Source organism: Drosophila persimilis, unplaced genomic scaffold (assembly GCF_003286085.1).
Source record: "Drosophila persimilis strain 14011-0111.01,24,50 unplaced genomic scaffold, DperRS2 tig00000124-arrow-pilon, whole genome shotgun sequence".
NCBI classification, from domain to species: domain Eukaryota; kingdom Metazoa; phylum Arthropoda; class Insecta; order Diptera; family Drosophilidae; genus Drosophila; species Drosophila persimilis.
This window is the reverse complement of record NW_020825294.1, coordinates 991,010-1,007,318: the sequence shown is the minus strand read 5'-3', so window position 1 is coordinate 1,007,318 and position 16,309 is coordinate 991,010. Positions and strand designations below refer to the sequence as shown.

The window sequence follows — 16,309 nt, the reverse complement described above, 5'->3', positions numbered from 1 at the left end:
GACTGCTGCCGGAGGGCTTAAAGTTAATTACAAGCGACGCCTACAAGGGAGTCGCCTCCCCCACCCCGACTTGGGGGCTCCATTTCTTGTCGCTTGGCTTTTTGAAAGTGAAATATGATCTGTTAAAATGTATGTATAATTTTTTTGCGGAATTTTTCATGGCTTTACTCGGACTGAAACATAATTTTACCAATGTTTAACACTTTTACTTTTTGGGCAGGCAGAGTGACAATTTTTTTTTTGCATTAAAGAAATTATTATTTACATAATAATTTGGCGCTATTTGCTGATTGATTTCTGTGTTTGCTGCTCGCTCCAGCTAATCTCCAGCTTTGGGCGCGCATTTGTCGTTGGATTGGGGTCTTTAATTATTCTCCTCTCCGTCTTTTTGGCCAGAAGGAAGGTAAAGGAAAAACATGCAAAGTGTTCGCGATAGATGCCAAAGAAGAAAGAAACAATGACAAAGAGTTTATAAATTTACATACGAACTTGGCGCTGGCGATGTCCCCTTAAATTGGCATGGGAGGTGTGCGAATTTTGTGTGCAGATTAAGATAGATCGATGGCTGGCTTGTTTTTACATAAATGGAATTGATTACGGTTAAAGGCTCCCGCAGGCGGGACACCCACGGGACTGAGAATTTTAATTGGCAGATGGAGAGATGTCCCCAAAATGGGATATAGAAAAAATGGTGTTGCTTTCTTACTGCAGGGGGCTTTAATGGAAACACGTGATATCTTCTTAGTGCATGTCTTCGTCCCGTTGGAAGCTTCTACTTTTCTCAGTTACAGTACTTTGAATACAGTACTTAAAGTACCTATTTAGTTCATTTACAGCATCTGTACTTGTCGAAAGTTTCTAATTTCATTTCCCCGCAAAAACAGAACTTTCATTGTTCAATTTCCGACACCAATTGTGTCGCTTCAATGTCATTACAGAAAATTATATGTCCCGCGTAAAGTATCCAATCTAAAGTACCAAAAACTGGACGGCGAAATTCCGAGAGAGAGAAACAACTTTCACCCAAAACAGCTGGCAGCTGCCGCTGCCTGCCACCAATTGCTGCGACGATTGAGATTGCGGAGAGCTGCTGTGTGAGAAATCTCTGACATTTCTTTTGATTTCGGTTCACTTTATTTGCACCACTTTATGACACATTCTTCGTGCTGCTTTTGCTCCAACTGTCAATGGCAACGGCAGTGGCAATGGCAGCAGCAACAACAATGGGAGCAACGCTGCTCTGATCAAAAAGCAAAAGCGAAAAGTACTTTGGCAGTAGAATGGCAGCAGTGGGACGGACTTGTGGCCGTAATTATATGCACGGTAAAATCGAGTAAGGGGCTTGAATGTCGTTTGGGAAGAAAGTCAAAAGATTTGTGAGGCGTGACAATAGTAGTACTACTACAATGAGATACAGCAAATTTCTCATATTATTCAAGTGTTCTATGAAGGCAGAGGGGATGTGTCCCCTTTCAACCCTTTCAGCGAATAGTATCCCCATTTTTTTTTCTGAATTAATTTCATGCAACAGAAGCAGTTTATGGCCTATCAGATATGCAAATTGAACACGATTTGCAATCAGCCTTATCACATAAATTATTTAACAAGTCGCCGCTTGGCCGCTTAGTTGTTGCTCTTTCCGCTTAATTTGGCTTACACTAAGCAGAGAGGCCCCCCTCGTTTTGTTTTGGCTTGTTTGGCTCCGTCATTGCCATATAGGTTGTATGGTTGTACAACAACCAATCCAATCTTATCGCCCCAAACCGAACCTTTTCTGATATTTGTTGTGAATATTTTCAGTACTTGGATGGCAGTGGAGTACGTCATTGAACTTGACTTTGAAGGCGTTCCACTTTATAATACCATGTTTAGCTTTAGATCTTCAGGCAAGACCCCAACACTATACACTGTACTACTCGTATACCCATCCTCGTCAACTGACACACTCGACGTCAGTTGGAAACGCATTCGCAGTCACAGTCACAGTCCCATCTGCTGCTATTGCTATTGCTATTGTAGGTTGGCCAGAGAGGAAACCAGTTTGTGTCTCTCAAGAGTCGACGAGCGTCGGGTCGACCCAACTCTGATGGTCACTCACAGCGTCTCTCAGCTAAAATTAAAGTTAATTTTGTAGCTCATTCCACTGATCGACCAGCGACCAGTGTGGGGGCGTCAGACAGAGCACCTACCCCTCCCCCGGCCTCGCTCTCATTGATACTCGCATCAATATGCTAATTAAAACTGGAAACTGGAAATCATCCACAGACGTCTGAAATGTGGTTTTGTCATTAAATTTCCCCCCTGCGACCATTGAGTCACAATAATTTTGTTCTTTATTTTACCCTTTGCCAGAGGGTATAATTATTTGTATTACATATTTGCTACCAACAGAAGGAAAGCCAAATATTCGTGATATTTGATGTCCGTCTATCAGTTTCTGGCTTACAACTTTTGCATAGAAACTTATTTTCTGCCTAGAAAAATCGCATCCATATATCATATACATAGGTGCCATTAGATGCGCCGAAGTCACTAAATATCGAAGTCAAAGATATTAAAATTAAAAGTGAACTATTTTCCTAGGCTATATGTCTGCCGTTTCTATTTTTTCTTTATTTCTGTATACAAATTTAATACAAATTATGAAATTAAATTTTGAAATTAAATGAATTAATTACAAAAATATTCACTGAAGAAAACTTTACAAAATAATAAAAGTCATACGTTTGTATTATTTTTTCCATGATTGGAAAAAAATGTTTTCCGTGTGTTTTTTAGTTAAAGAAAAAAAAGTAACAACATTGGCTGACCATATCATATTGTATATTTCTTAAGGAGATTAGTCTTGAAGGGTATCAAAAGTTTCAGCCACAGAGCGATGCATCCTGTTTTTCGGTTTACAACTTTCGTGTTCCCATTTCAACAAGTTCGTTGCTCAAGTCTTTTGTTTTGTGGTTGTGTTTTTCACTTACTCATTCGAGAACGGCAAAATCTTCTGCTGTTAATAAAACGGAATGACTTGTTGGAACAAATTATGATTTGCCGTTAGCATTTTTGGGTGAAATTACACAACTTAACGGTTAATTTCGTGTTTTATTTTTTGTGCTTTTTTGTTGTGTAATTTCGGTTTTGTTTGTACGAACGAAACAACCAGCGCAAAGGGCATTTAATGAAAGAAAAACAGCAACAGAAAAACCGAAAGCCCAAGGGGAAAAAGGGTAAAAGGGGGGAAAAATAAAAGACAAAACGGTCCGGCAATTCGTCAGTCTGACAGCCTTTTGACAGCTGGAATTCATTTTTTTGTTTTCTGAGTGAATTTCGCTTTGCTCTTTGTTCATTCTTTGTCTTGGCCAAAATGCAAACAAAATTTCAATTTTCATTATTTATTTATTTAAAATTTTTGGTTGTTTTGCTGTTTCCCAGTTGCATGCGGAAATAATATCTGAAGATAATCGATGACAGCCTCATTTTTACGTTGCTGGAATGCCAAAGAAATACTTGCTTGAACTTTAAACAGAACTCAAGTATATTTCAAAAGAAGAAGCCGCTTCGAATGATATTTTACAAGGGGTCTTAACAGAAATAATGTGTCTTGAGTGTTGACACTTTAAATGCAACCGGCCTTCAATTATAATGTTTAAAATTTGAGTATTAATTTTATCAAGAATTCTGCTTTCAAGCTAAACTTTTTAATATAAATAAATAAGTAGCAAAATTATCCACGAAAGGTAGTAAAGCGAAGATAACAAACATTTATAATACAAGCCAAATAATAATTTGTATTTCATAATCCATAATTTGTACTATACAAATAATAATTCTTTTGATCCTTGTTATTACATATATATTTTGCCTTAAACTTTTCAATCCAATTACCTCGGCAGATTAGTAAATTAGTTCCGGCTTTTATTTAATTTGTAATCTTTTCATATACTGTTCTGTGAGCCGCTCAACTTATTAGATCATTAAGCCGGTTCAATGGCTAGCCAAGATTTCATTCTCCTATTCTTTCCTTTTCTTTTGGCTAATTTCCATATTGATTGTCCATTCGTATTTTTCTTTTTGCGAACTCCCCGTTAATTCGTAAAACGTTGACCCGTAGAACCCGTTTCGTGCCATCGGTTTGTGGGATCTGCGATTGAGTAAGGTTAGGCTGAAGCTGCCCCGTAATGTCCAATGTGATTCTGATGGATGTCAGTCATTGAACGAGAGCTTATGATCAGATTTCCAAAGAGTTCTATTATAATCCCGTTGCGTGGGCGATGACAAATTTTTTCGGGGCACACGTGTGTGTTTGCTTTGCAGAAAGATCAAACGAATGTGGTTTCTTTTTCATTTTGAAAATGTCGCCATATTGCGTCATTTGGATCATTTCGCATGGCTTGCCACACGCTGGCCATAAAACTGCAGTTTATGGTTTTCTGCCTGGGGTCTCTCCCAACGGAGGACTGTGGTTTGTGAGGGGCAAAAACCATATCAAGGAACTCAGCTACATACTCGGAAACTGGACGTCTTTATAGCTTTGAAGATTCAAATCTGTCTAGACCGAAAATGGTCTAGAATATGCACAGAACATGGTGGTTCTTCTCTTATAGAATTTGTGGTTCTTCGACCTTTTTAGACCAATAGTAGTACAAAACATACAAGACAATGCAATGCAAGACACATACCAAATAGATTGTGATTCAGCCATTTGATTAGCGCTGACACTTTGCCCATAAATAACCAAGTAAAACATGTGCCCCCAAAGGCAGGCACAGCCACAGCCATAGAGTCAAAGTCGGAGTCAGAACCAGAGACAGAGGAGTCGAATGCGCCCCTGACACGCAAAAGTACTTAACAATGACCAAAGTGTACTTAAAAGGCTAAAAATGGTCAATACTACAACTACAGCGTGGTACGTACAATGCGACAAACTTGAAATGGCACAGAACAGACAGCAGAAGCAGCCAGCAGCCAGCAGCCAAGCTAGAGTCCAACTAACAAGCTCTCCCAGCCTTCTGGCTAGAAGACAAAAGGATGCCTCTGCCTTCTGCTTAGAACAGCAACAGCAATAGCAACAGCAGGAAATAAGCTCTAGCTCCTTTTAAAGCTAACCAAGGCCTTAAACAAACAGCCATTGGGACTGTGACTAGGCCCTCCTCCTCTCGGTTTAAGAATCGCTGCAAGTACCAGAGGAACAGGCAGATTCTATATAGCAGTCGGGGAGATCCAGCATCCTAAGTGCTGCAGCTTGTTAGGGCCTAAACTCTCCAGCAAGAGCTTTAGCCGTCTCTGTCTCGCTGTGTGAGAAATCATTTCAAGGTGTCTTTGGGAATGCCCATTGTATTCATAGATGGCGATGGGTATATTGGCTGTTGCATTTACAAGAAGTCAAGGGTTCACGATTGAGCAAAACCAAAGTCCTTGTTGGGCATTGAGCGATGCAATGACAAATCTAAGACCCTGATTATAACAGAACGATCGAATCGAATACCGAATCCCACCGGATCTATTGGTAGGTATACAAATGTTTTTGAAAATATATACCAACAATCTAAGTAGAACAAATTTAAAAGTAATACTTTCTCATGAGCATGGACGTGGAACCCTACTTCTGCCACCCTTGATCCTCATCTACAGGGTATTTACGTGTCCAGACTCTTAAATGAATAATTTCACAGATTTCCTTTATTTGTAGCCTTTTGCTGCTGTTCCTTTGGTGGCTGTCTTTAAAAATAGTTTATCGCCCGATCGCGCATTTATTTCGTTTGTCTCTGTCGAAGTGTTGCCCCTTCCGGACCCCCTGCGGCCCTGCGGTTGTATGCTGTATGCCTCAAAGTTAATGCTGTCAAGATAGCAGAAAGGAAATCAATGCAGCAGCAGCAGCTTGTTTGCCGGGTCTCCTAAGGGCCTCCCCCCGCGTTCGCGTTTGCGGTCCCGGTCAATCTGTCCGTCTTTGTGTGAGTTACATGATAAATGCAATGCAATGCAATAACAACCTTAACATCTTGAAAGGTGGGGGTTGTCGTGGTGTACCAACAGCTGTGGCAATAACAAGACCAACAAAATGTCCAAGAAACAGGAAATGAAATCTGTGCGGGCCCTCCTCCGTTCGCGAGACCTTTTGTGTGTGTGTTTGGATTTTTGCGAGAGCGAACAAAATATTCTAAATTGCTGATTAACACGCTGCCGTCCGAGGGGCTTAGTCATGCTAAGGCGTTCAAAGTAATACTTTCGGATTTTCCGAATCCATTCGGAATATAATGAGATGGTTGGTGGTGCAACCCACAGCCCGAATGCAAATATGGCAACGCGATGACTGGGACTTTTGCTGCATGTTGGACAGCAATCAATGTTTGGAAAAAGTACTTACTGAATGTAAGGGGAAAACACTTATTAAGATTTTATTCTGTTAATTTATGGAACGAGAATTATAGAAAAGAATGGTGTCAATATGAATTTCTTGTCTTGAAACCACTCTTTGATATATAATGTTAATAAAATAAACTCTTACTGATATCTGCGTACATTTGACACCCAATTTGCGAAAACCTTTCCCATAGCAAATGATTGCCATTGATTGGGGCTTTCGCTCTGGTCGATTTATCACCAGACATAGCACTCAATCACAGACACCATCGGGTCTAAGTAGAGCGCAGGCATAACACCGAGATGTCGATCCATAGAGCCAACTTAATGACTTTCAAAATGTTCGTTCACTCTCTGCAGTATGACAGAGACCCCCCTGTTGTGTGTTGTTTCTTTCAACAATTAAATCATAAAGCGCAGAAATTAATTATGACAAATGGCAGAGCAGAGCGAAAACTTTTCATTTCAACAGAGCGGCAGAGCCCAGAGTCACAGCAGAAATGAGAGCAATAATCAATAATCGACACACAAGTAAGTTGTTAAGGAAAAGTAAGCAGCGAAATGGAAAAGTGAAAGCCGCAGAGAAAAAAAAAAACACAGAATGAAGTTGAAAAAGTTTAAGGAAATTATCGATGATTGTGTGGCTGTGTGCCACAAGATATTATATCTATATGAAAACCGATATTTTTCAGTTCCGCATTTGGATATTGAGTAACCAAAAAAAAAAAGCGGTCTGGTCTTATGAAAGCCAATCCCCCATCTCCCACCTGCTGCTGGGCCCTGGCCCCTGACTAAACAGAGTCATAAATAATTTATGTATGGAGAGATAAATAGAGAGTTACTCACAGCATATTCAGTATATTCAGTATTCCCTCCTGCTGCAAAAAGTCAATTAATTTTCAAGGCCAGGGCCCAGCAAATAAACCGAAAATTCCGAAATTGTTTATTTCCTCACCCAGTTATCGCACCTCAATAGTCGGCACAAAAGCCATTTCTGTCTTTAATTCTAGGTCAGCGGCAACACAGCCCGACACAAATTTACATAGCGGGCCATATAAACAAACACGGTTGTATAATTCTCCCCCAATTAGCCCACATTATTATGTTTCAACTTGAACTTTCCTAACTGGAACAAAAAGGAAACCATTTCTGAGGAAATTGAGCTATCAAAAAACGCTCAAGACAACGCATTAAAAACGCTGGGCGTTTTCCTGTTACAGCATTTTTGGGCAGCAGCAGAAAATTGATTTCACTTAAATAAATGTTAAGGTCAAGTTTAAATGGTTAGTGATAATGGGGTCTAGGCCTAGATGGACAGGAAGAGGTAAATTTAATTAAAATAATAGAGGTAATATGAAGAATTGTAAAGCATCTTTTATTGCCATATCAAGTTGTTGATATTTATTAGAATAAATAATGGAAGACAGCTGTTTGTATAATCCATTTAAAAATGAGAAATGTTTTCCGTTATAATGGATTTTTATAACCAATAATATATTAGAAAACGGAAAAGATTCAAATCTTTCAGAAAAAGTGGTAAATATTGTACATAATTTCTTATATTTTTCCACTCCATTTAATGTTAACAACTATATTAGTTGCTGTGATACTTCATCTCTTGCCCAAAGTCTAGGTGGCATTCTCATATAATGCTAATTAAATATTCTTTCATTGCCGAATGCATGCCAGCAAAAAATTATGTTTTATTCTTTAATGCTGCGCGTGTTGCATGCAATTTAGTGCCTAATTAATCATAGAGTTTGGCAAATAATCATTTTTGCTTGAAGACCTCTTGGCTGATTTATTTGCCGGGCTTATACAAAATTAAAACATTAATTGTGAGCAGCAACAAAAAAAGATAATTAATTGAGCAGACAGTGAACGATGGCTATGTGGGTTAGCAGGTGGAAAAACGTTGTCATCAACAGACAGAGGCAGAGTTTTCCTTTTAGAAATCGTGTAAAAGTTAATTGCCAACGGCGGACCGATCGAAGTAAATTAAAAAAAAAAGATAGTTGCTACTGGCCACGAATCGATGGCAGAAAAGTGCAAGTGGAAAATGTGTGAGAAAAATATTGTGGAAATCATGTGGAAAATGCAAACAAAGCGATACACTTACTGGTACTATACCCCGGGCCTTGGCTATCATTTTTTTTTTTGATTTGCATTCGAGCAACCGATTAAATCCCGTTTATACGAGTATCTTGCACATTGTACAGCAATTTTCATTGCCATTGCTCGGACATTTTGCAAGCCAATCAACTCAAGAGCGTGAAAAGCATTCACAAAAATATTGGCGAAATATAAAATAATTGTTCGCCTCCCCATGGGATAAGCAGCGACGAAACAAATTAAAACCATGAAAAACGAGTCATAAAGAGGAATACCGAATACCAACTAAAACTGAAAATCCAACAAAAAATGTTACAAATTTTTCTAGGTTTTTTTTTTTGTTGTCGGTGCGCTCTGAGATTGCGCAGTCAAAGACCTTCATGCTCGTAATTGGCAGCAGCATACTTAAGCCCAGGCCCCAAAAAAAAAACAGCAACAAAAAAAAAAACGAAAGACGAGAGCCAAAGGTGACTTCCCCGCCGCCACAGCACAGCAGAATTTCGTGAACATAATTTATGCAAGCGCAAAAAAACAGACAGGAGACAGGGCGACTGGAGTCAGGACTGAACTGAACTAAACTGAACCCTCAGCTGCTAATGAGATTTCATACGGCTTCCAATGCACCCATTCGTTCGTACATATGATAGGCAGCAGCAGGAGTAATCCCCTGTTCAGCCGAGTCTCTTAGCCGAAAACCATAGCAAAATCCCAAGACAAGACAATGGCCAGAGTTTGATGTCCGAGAAATGGCAAGCAATGAGTGATTTTAACAGGGTGTAAACGGTACGTGCTGATGCTCGAAGAGGTGATGACAGAAAGTGGGAAGGAAAGATATGAATATAAGTAGATAGATTAAATAGTTCTCAATATGTACGTCACGGTTTAATGGCTGATTACAAAATGACAACAGTCATCCAATATTTTCTAAAATGAGATTCTAAGCCCAGTCTTCTACTTGTTTAATACATAGGAAGATACTTCTTTTGTGGATCTATGGTACAATTCCTCTAGTCCCTTGCACCCCTAAGTACCATTTAGTCTTCGTTTCTTTTGCCTATGGCTTCGGAGGTATCGACATGGTCTATGATATATTAGCTCTCATTTTTTCCGGCTCTCTTTATTGTCTTTGTAATTGTTAGCAATTATTACAATTCGCAAGCAACTTTTTGGCATAGGCTTTGGTTACGGCCCAGCGGGTGGCGGATGGCAGTTGGCAGTTGGCAGGCGGCTGTCTCGCTTTTTGTCCAGTCCCTCAGGTCCTCTATGTCTGGATTTTCTCCACATTAAGAGTTCATTTTTTTGCCTGGCGGTTCGTTGGTTGGTTGGCTACATGGAATGACGTCAATAAACACATTTTGGCTTTTTGTTTGCTGCCATTTGGCTCTGGTTTCTGGTTTTTAGTTGAAGTTTTGTGTGGTTTTTTTTATGACACGCTGCCGCGTTGATAATTGTCATTTGGCATTGCTGGAGTTGTCATCAATCCTCAGCACCGATCGCGGATCGCAATAAACTATAAGTTTTTGTATGGACTTTCGGTAAGCGGCTTTGATTTGTTGGTTCAATGACACAGACATCTTTGGGGTTGGGGTGCCTGGGATTTGATAGCTCATTTAAATTGAACCACGAGGAGAGGGGGGCTAGACTTTTGCACTGCTCGGCTGACAGCTGACGAGTGCCGACTTTTTGATATGCAAAAACTTTCACCGTGTGTGCCAGGATAAAGAGATTAATTATATGCATTCATTGCAATGGCAATGCAGTTTCTTGGCCAAGTTTGTGTCTTGAGTCATTCGTTTTTCATTTGCAAGAGAAACTGATCGTTTGATGGCTTTGTTAAAGAGGATTTTAAACCGAAAAATCTCTTAAGCTTATTGGTTTTTGTCAGCTTACAAAACAAAACTTTGATTTAGCATTCAATGAACTTTTGATCAGCCATTGCGAAAAATCCACTCAATGATTCATCGCGTACAAGCCTCTACAAGTAATAAATAAAATTTGTATATACTTTTTAATGAGTGAATAAAATGTAGTATTTGTTGGATTGAACTATTTTATGATCAGATTAAAAAGCCATCAAAACATCACTCAAAGCGCTCTCAATAAATTCTATTCACATACAATCCGTGCCGCCCTGCCCTACACTAGATTTTCTCTTATAAATTATTTAATGACTCAAAGGGAAATTTGCATTTTTTATACACCAAAAACAGAGCCAACACCCACTAAACTTACAGCACTGTCCCTCCCTCCAGTCTCTGGCCATTATGCATATCGAATGAAGGCATTAAATGTTTAATTGCCAGGCAGCGTTGGCCAACTCTTTAGAGTGCAGAGATATGCAGATGCATACATTTCGAGAAGCCGAGGAATCTCCTGAACAAATTAGTGGAATTTTCTCCATTTGCATGTCTGTTTCATGGCAAAGACTTTTCGCAATGCGACCGACCATAAGCGAGCGAACAAAGAGCCTAATTGAAGGTAATTTAAATTGATTAAACATGTCTATAGGTTGGGCCCACCATCCGCTAAGACTCCGCTCCGGCTCCGACTCCGCTCTGTGTCTGAGGCTTTTTGTGGAGGTGTTTGTTTGCTGCACTTTTTGGCTGCTCTTTGATTTTGGCATTGTCTTGGTACAAAAACAAATGAAAAATGATACAAGAAATATACGCGGCTCGGCTCGGCACGGCTCGGCACGGCTAGGCTCGTGTGGGTCGTTTGGCAGTTGTGATGATGATGGGTGGGTCACAAGCCATCAACAGCACCACACGGCACCACTCGACACCACTCGGCACCACACAACATACACTGTGTGGGGTATTCGTTAAGTATGGTAGCATGTTCTGAGGTGTTTATGGTTTAATTAGGCCTACTGCTGCTGCTGAGCATGATGAAAAATGAAAGGACCGAAATCATATAGCACTAGAATATAATTTAAATACCAGTGGGATGCCTAACATTGCGGCTAAAAGAAGCCTTCTGGCTGAGATCATCTTAGCCAGAAGCCGACCTTGGCCCAGCCTAGAAATTGCAACCCGACGAGCCGTCTCTTCTATGAATCACATTTTGGACATCCTGTTCAGTCCCCTTAAAAACCTAATTCCAAATGATAAATATTTTGCTTGGCAGAGTTCATTGGAAGCGCTTTGGGTTGGCTAGAAATTGAATTATAAAGAATTATGCTTTTTTTCAGTTGGGTTTCATTATTGTTTTTTATTTTTGTTTCAGCCATAAAAGGCAAAGCTAATAATTATGACTTTGAAACGTTTTCGGTATGGCTTTCGTTGGAGTCTCCGGACAACACAAAATATTTTGACACAATAATAGAAATAAATTTCAATTGTGCACAAAATAAAGTGCAAAAATATCATTAAAAACGTGTGAGAATACAAAATACGAAAAATTCTACAAAAATTTAATTTTTGGTCAACAGTCAACATTAAACACATTTTTGGGGATAAAAAGGGTGTGCAAAATTGTGTGTCTGAAGCGATTTTGGCATACAAAATGAGAGAGTGGAATATTTCAAAATTAATGGAATTTCTTTCATTTAATTTTTAGGTATTCCTTGAGGCACATTAAAACGCCAGAATACCCTGCTGATATCCCAGAGGGAAACCAACCGTCAGCTTAATTAAAAAGTATCTCGCTGTGGTGTTGAAATGGTCTTAATGTCAACCTCCGGTTGGCTGCCACTGCCACAAGTTCTAACTCTCTGACATTCAGCTCCAGCGATAGAGACTGACAAAAAGGCAGGCGCGTGCCCATAAATATATATACCTATGCACCTATGTATGAATGTAAAAATGTATATACCCATTGTATATGTAAAGAAATCAAGTATTATAGCTGCTTTTTTTGACGAGGTAATGCAATATGCCATAAGCTTTGAGTTCCGCGCCCAGTTTTTGTTCGTTTCAATATCTTTCGGAGGTGACAATTGGGGCCAACACCTTTTCAGCCCAAATGGTAATTTGCACTAATGCATGCCACAAGCTACTGAGCCTCTAATGCGACATTTGTGGGCCTCGCAATCAAATCATTCGATATATGGTAGACATAAATCAGATATTTCCTCTTTCCTGCCGGGAAAATTTTACTTGAGTTCTGTTCTCAGTTCTCAAAAGAAGTAAAGAACAGAGAAAGCTATCCCCATATGGAGTGTAAGACTGGATCTACTCTTGGGGTCTGGTCTGGACAATCTGATGACTAATGGGCAATCTGTGATATGATGTGAACTCATGCCTGGGCACTAGAATCATTGAACCTTCTATTAATGATTCATTGAATCGAGTTAGGTTTTGTTTAACCAAAGAAATATATATTCCCTAATGAGCTCTGATGATGGAAATAGTATGAAGTATGAATAATATGAAGATCCAAATAATTAACTGAGAGAAATAGCTTTGAAAGTCAGACAAAGAAAATATTCTTTTCCATTGTTATTGACTTTAAAATGGAGCAAGAAATGGAGAGAAATGGAATGGGGTTTTTGCGAGCCACAATTATGAGAATGATGGGAAAGGTTTTCTTCATCTAAAAGAGAATGTAATTCTTTCATTTGTTGTGTTGGCTAATTCGGATTATACAGATAATTTTCATAAAAGTCAAGATACTCGTATACTCTGCGGTAGTCAATGAACTCTGCTTCATGCCAACGCTATTTTATTAGAAACTACTGTAGGTAAATGTATGAAGCCCACTTTGTTTTTTTTTTTTTTAATAAATGTACCATATACCGATAATTTTACCAGGAATTAATATTAACATCTTAAATTAGGTCTGTATACTATGGTATATATAGTTCTCAGACCTCGTAACCCTAATTGGAGCATCGCTCACACATAATTTGCTACTAAATATATTGCATCATCGAGTCTCGTTAACTTAAATCGTTGTTTTGTTTTTCTGATATTATAAAGCAATTTTCCTCTCTTTTTCTTCCCCCCAAAAAAATTGGCAATCTCCAATCAACGACAATTTCCATGCCAGTTACAATGCTTATACCGTATAGTAATAGACAATAATTTATTGCTCGATGCTGACAAACAAAATGTATGCTTAAATAAATCAAAAAGAGACGAATTGCACCGTACCTGTCCGCGCGATAGTGGAGCGTGTTGATATCTCTTTTTAGCATGGGTCCCCGTGACTCCATGTGTCCGTCCACTGAAGGCGTTTCAGCTTATATTTTATTTAACTTTATTTTCATTATATTCTGGTCCGATCCGATGCAAAAGCGGACGGCAGCAGCAGGCAACATCAATGTCGCTTGGCTGCTTTTTTGAATGTATTCACCAGCACTCACACACGCATTCAGCGACACAGACAAGGGGCTCAATGAATCAATGACAATTCGAAAAACCAAACCAACGAAAAAACGCGTGGTACAGGGGAGTTTTTTTGTGTTTTTTAGCTAAATAAAAAAACGCGTAGTCAGCCAAGCAATGGACAAAAAAATTATTGAAAATATTTTATTATAAATTTCAATGATTTTTTTGTTTCTGTGGGCGATGCAGTCGACCAACAGCTGTTGCCTGATTGAGAGAGGCAGAGCAGAGGCCCAAAAAGCTTCTGCGCTGCGTTGCACTTGAGAGAGCATGCAACACGAGAGTCTGAGTCTGAGTCTACCCTTTCCCTTTTCTTGGTCTTGGGTTTTGGCTTGGCCTTTTGCTTTTCTTTTTCAGTATGTCTCTGATCTTTCACTTTCTTTGCAATTCGGAACTGTTGCTGCTTAGTCTCTGAGACCGACTAAAATGAGTGCCTGGAGGAGGGGTCTGTCCTGAGGTCTTGGGTTGCCTCCGTTTTGCATTTCACACTCAACGCTTGGCTTCACTTGAATTCGCGTCGGCTGGGTCGGGTCGGGGCTCACTCAGACATCAGTCACAACAATCTACAATTGTTTAATGTTTACTCTTGTTTTTTGTTCCCCTTTTTTATGCTTTTGTATATTTTTAATGTGTTTTAATATTGTATCTACTCGCGTATAAACACAGATACATCTATATATATACACTGTGTGGTGTATCTATATATATAAATATATTCTTTTAGACGAACTCGTTTTGATGTGTGTGGAAGTGTACTTTTGGCTGGGAAAACCGAACCGTTTGTCTCGCACGCCAACGCTATACTAAAAGAGTTTCGAGCTGGGACCGGGCATTAAATAAGCCTCCGTCTGACACCTGGCTATACCTTTACCTCGGTCTGTGGCTGTGGCTGGGGCTGGGGCTCTGCCTCTACCTCTGAGTCTGGCTCTGAGTCTGTGTCTGGGATGATGTCAGCGCTAGAGAGAAAGAGAGAGAGAGAGAGATATGGAGAGAGAGTAAAAACCACAAACGTATGCCAAAAGAGCTTCATGTTAAAAGAGAATCAAGCTTGGGCTGCGCTCTTTGGCTCAGTTAAATTAATTTATTATTATTATGAGTACTCGTACAATGATAACCATGCCCACATACAATGTTTTAAGTCATTGTAATAAATGTTGATTTATTGTCTCTGGCTTTAAAAGGTGCTGCACAATAAAGGTTTAATTTCTTGAGAGATTTCTATGGCTGTACATTTTTATAAATGAAGTCATTCCCATATCTTTTATATGCAATTTAACTGCACCTTGAAGTATCTTTCAGAAGAAACACAACTTAAGATCAGAAAATCTTCATCTACTCTTTCAGCTTTCTGCTTGTTAATTGAGCAACTTGACAACCCTATTCGAGGCGCCTCTCTTTGGGATCACCGCTATCTCTTTGAGCCGGCTTTTTGTTGGCTTGTTTTTGTCTCTTCAAAACCGGCATTGTCAGCGTAACGTAAACACATTTAACGTCCCACGTAAGAGGGGCACGTAGTGCCAGTTAACGTTATAACGTAAAAGCTCCAGTGAGATTCAATGTGATTTTTGAAGTGTGCGCTGCCATTGAACCAATCTTTATATGTCTTGTACTCAAATTTTTGGCATTATTAAAAATAATTTTTCATCTTATTTTCGAGTGTGGCTTTGGAATTGGCTAATAAAACATTTATGACTTTTGGCCATGTGTGCTGTGAACAAATTAAGCCATTAATTAGAACAACCAGCCAACAGAAAAACAAAAACAAAAATAAAAATACGTATGCGTATACGCTCAATGCTGAACGTGGGACGAGAGCCCAATGCAGTCTAGACTGATTACTGGGGAGGTTGGGGTTGGGGCTGACAACCCTACCTCCAACCAACACTCGCGACAACACGCACGCAAGGCACACAAGGCATGTGGCAAGAGAGAGGGGCAGACAATATGCATGTCAAGTTCAGGCACAAGTAAGGTCTCTCCACGCACTCGGGCATGAAGATCGAACGCCTCGGATCAGTTCTCCAACAAAACATCTCAAAGTATCAGCCTCCGACTTTGACTACGGGCTAAAGCCCTTCAGTGGGTGGCAGCTGAAACAGAAACAGCTGAAAGCTTGGCAAAGACTTGGGCTTGCTTTTGGTTGTTGTTGGTTGCTGGCTGCCCTGAGGCTTAGCCCTGGCTTTCGCTACACGCGCCACTTGACCCTTTGGGGGTCTGCGGGTTCAAAAACGTGGCTTCGGCTGCCGCATTCGCAATGCAATTGAAATTGGATTTGGATTTGGCTTTTGGGTTTTTTTTCGGTCTGTCTGGGATCTGGGATTCGTTGCAGTCCAAATGTTGTCACGCCGTTCTCCTTCTCCTTCTTTCTCTCTCGATATGTCTATCTCTCCCCCTCTCTATAGTTGAGTACAAATTTCGGAACAAATCGCGTTTGAAAGTTATGCCACAAATTTATACTGGCTGCTGTTAATACCAGGCCAACAAATTGCATTGAATTATTCCTCTTTTTTCCCTCTTTG

General features: G+C 39.7%; 1 protein-coding gene across 5 annotated transcripts in view; it reads right to left on the bottom strand.

The window, feature by feature from the left end:
* The window catches only part of LOC6593495 (serine-rich adhesin for platelets), a 40,488-nt gene extending 26,593 nt beyond the window's left edge, over positions 1–13,895 (bottom strand). Inside the window, exon 1 of one of the 5 annotated variants that reach the window (XM_026987441.1) lies at positions 13,557–13,895. The gene's annotated coding sequence lies outside the window, so the exon portion shown is untranslated. The remainder of the gene's footprint in view (positions 1–13,556) is intronic. The other 4 variants (XM_026987436.1, XM_026987440.1, XM_026987439.1 and 1 more) reach the window with 4 other exon arrangements.
* Positions 13,896–16,309: the final 2,414 nt, after the last annotated feature.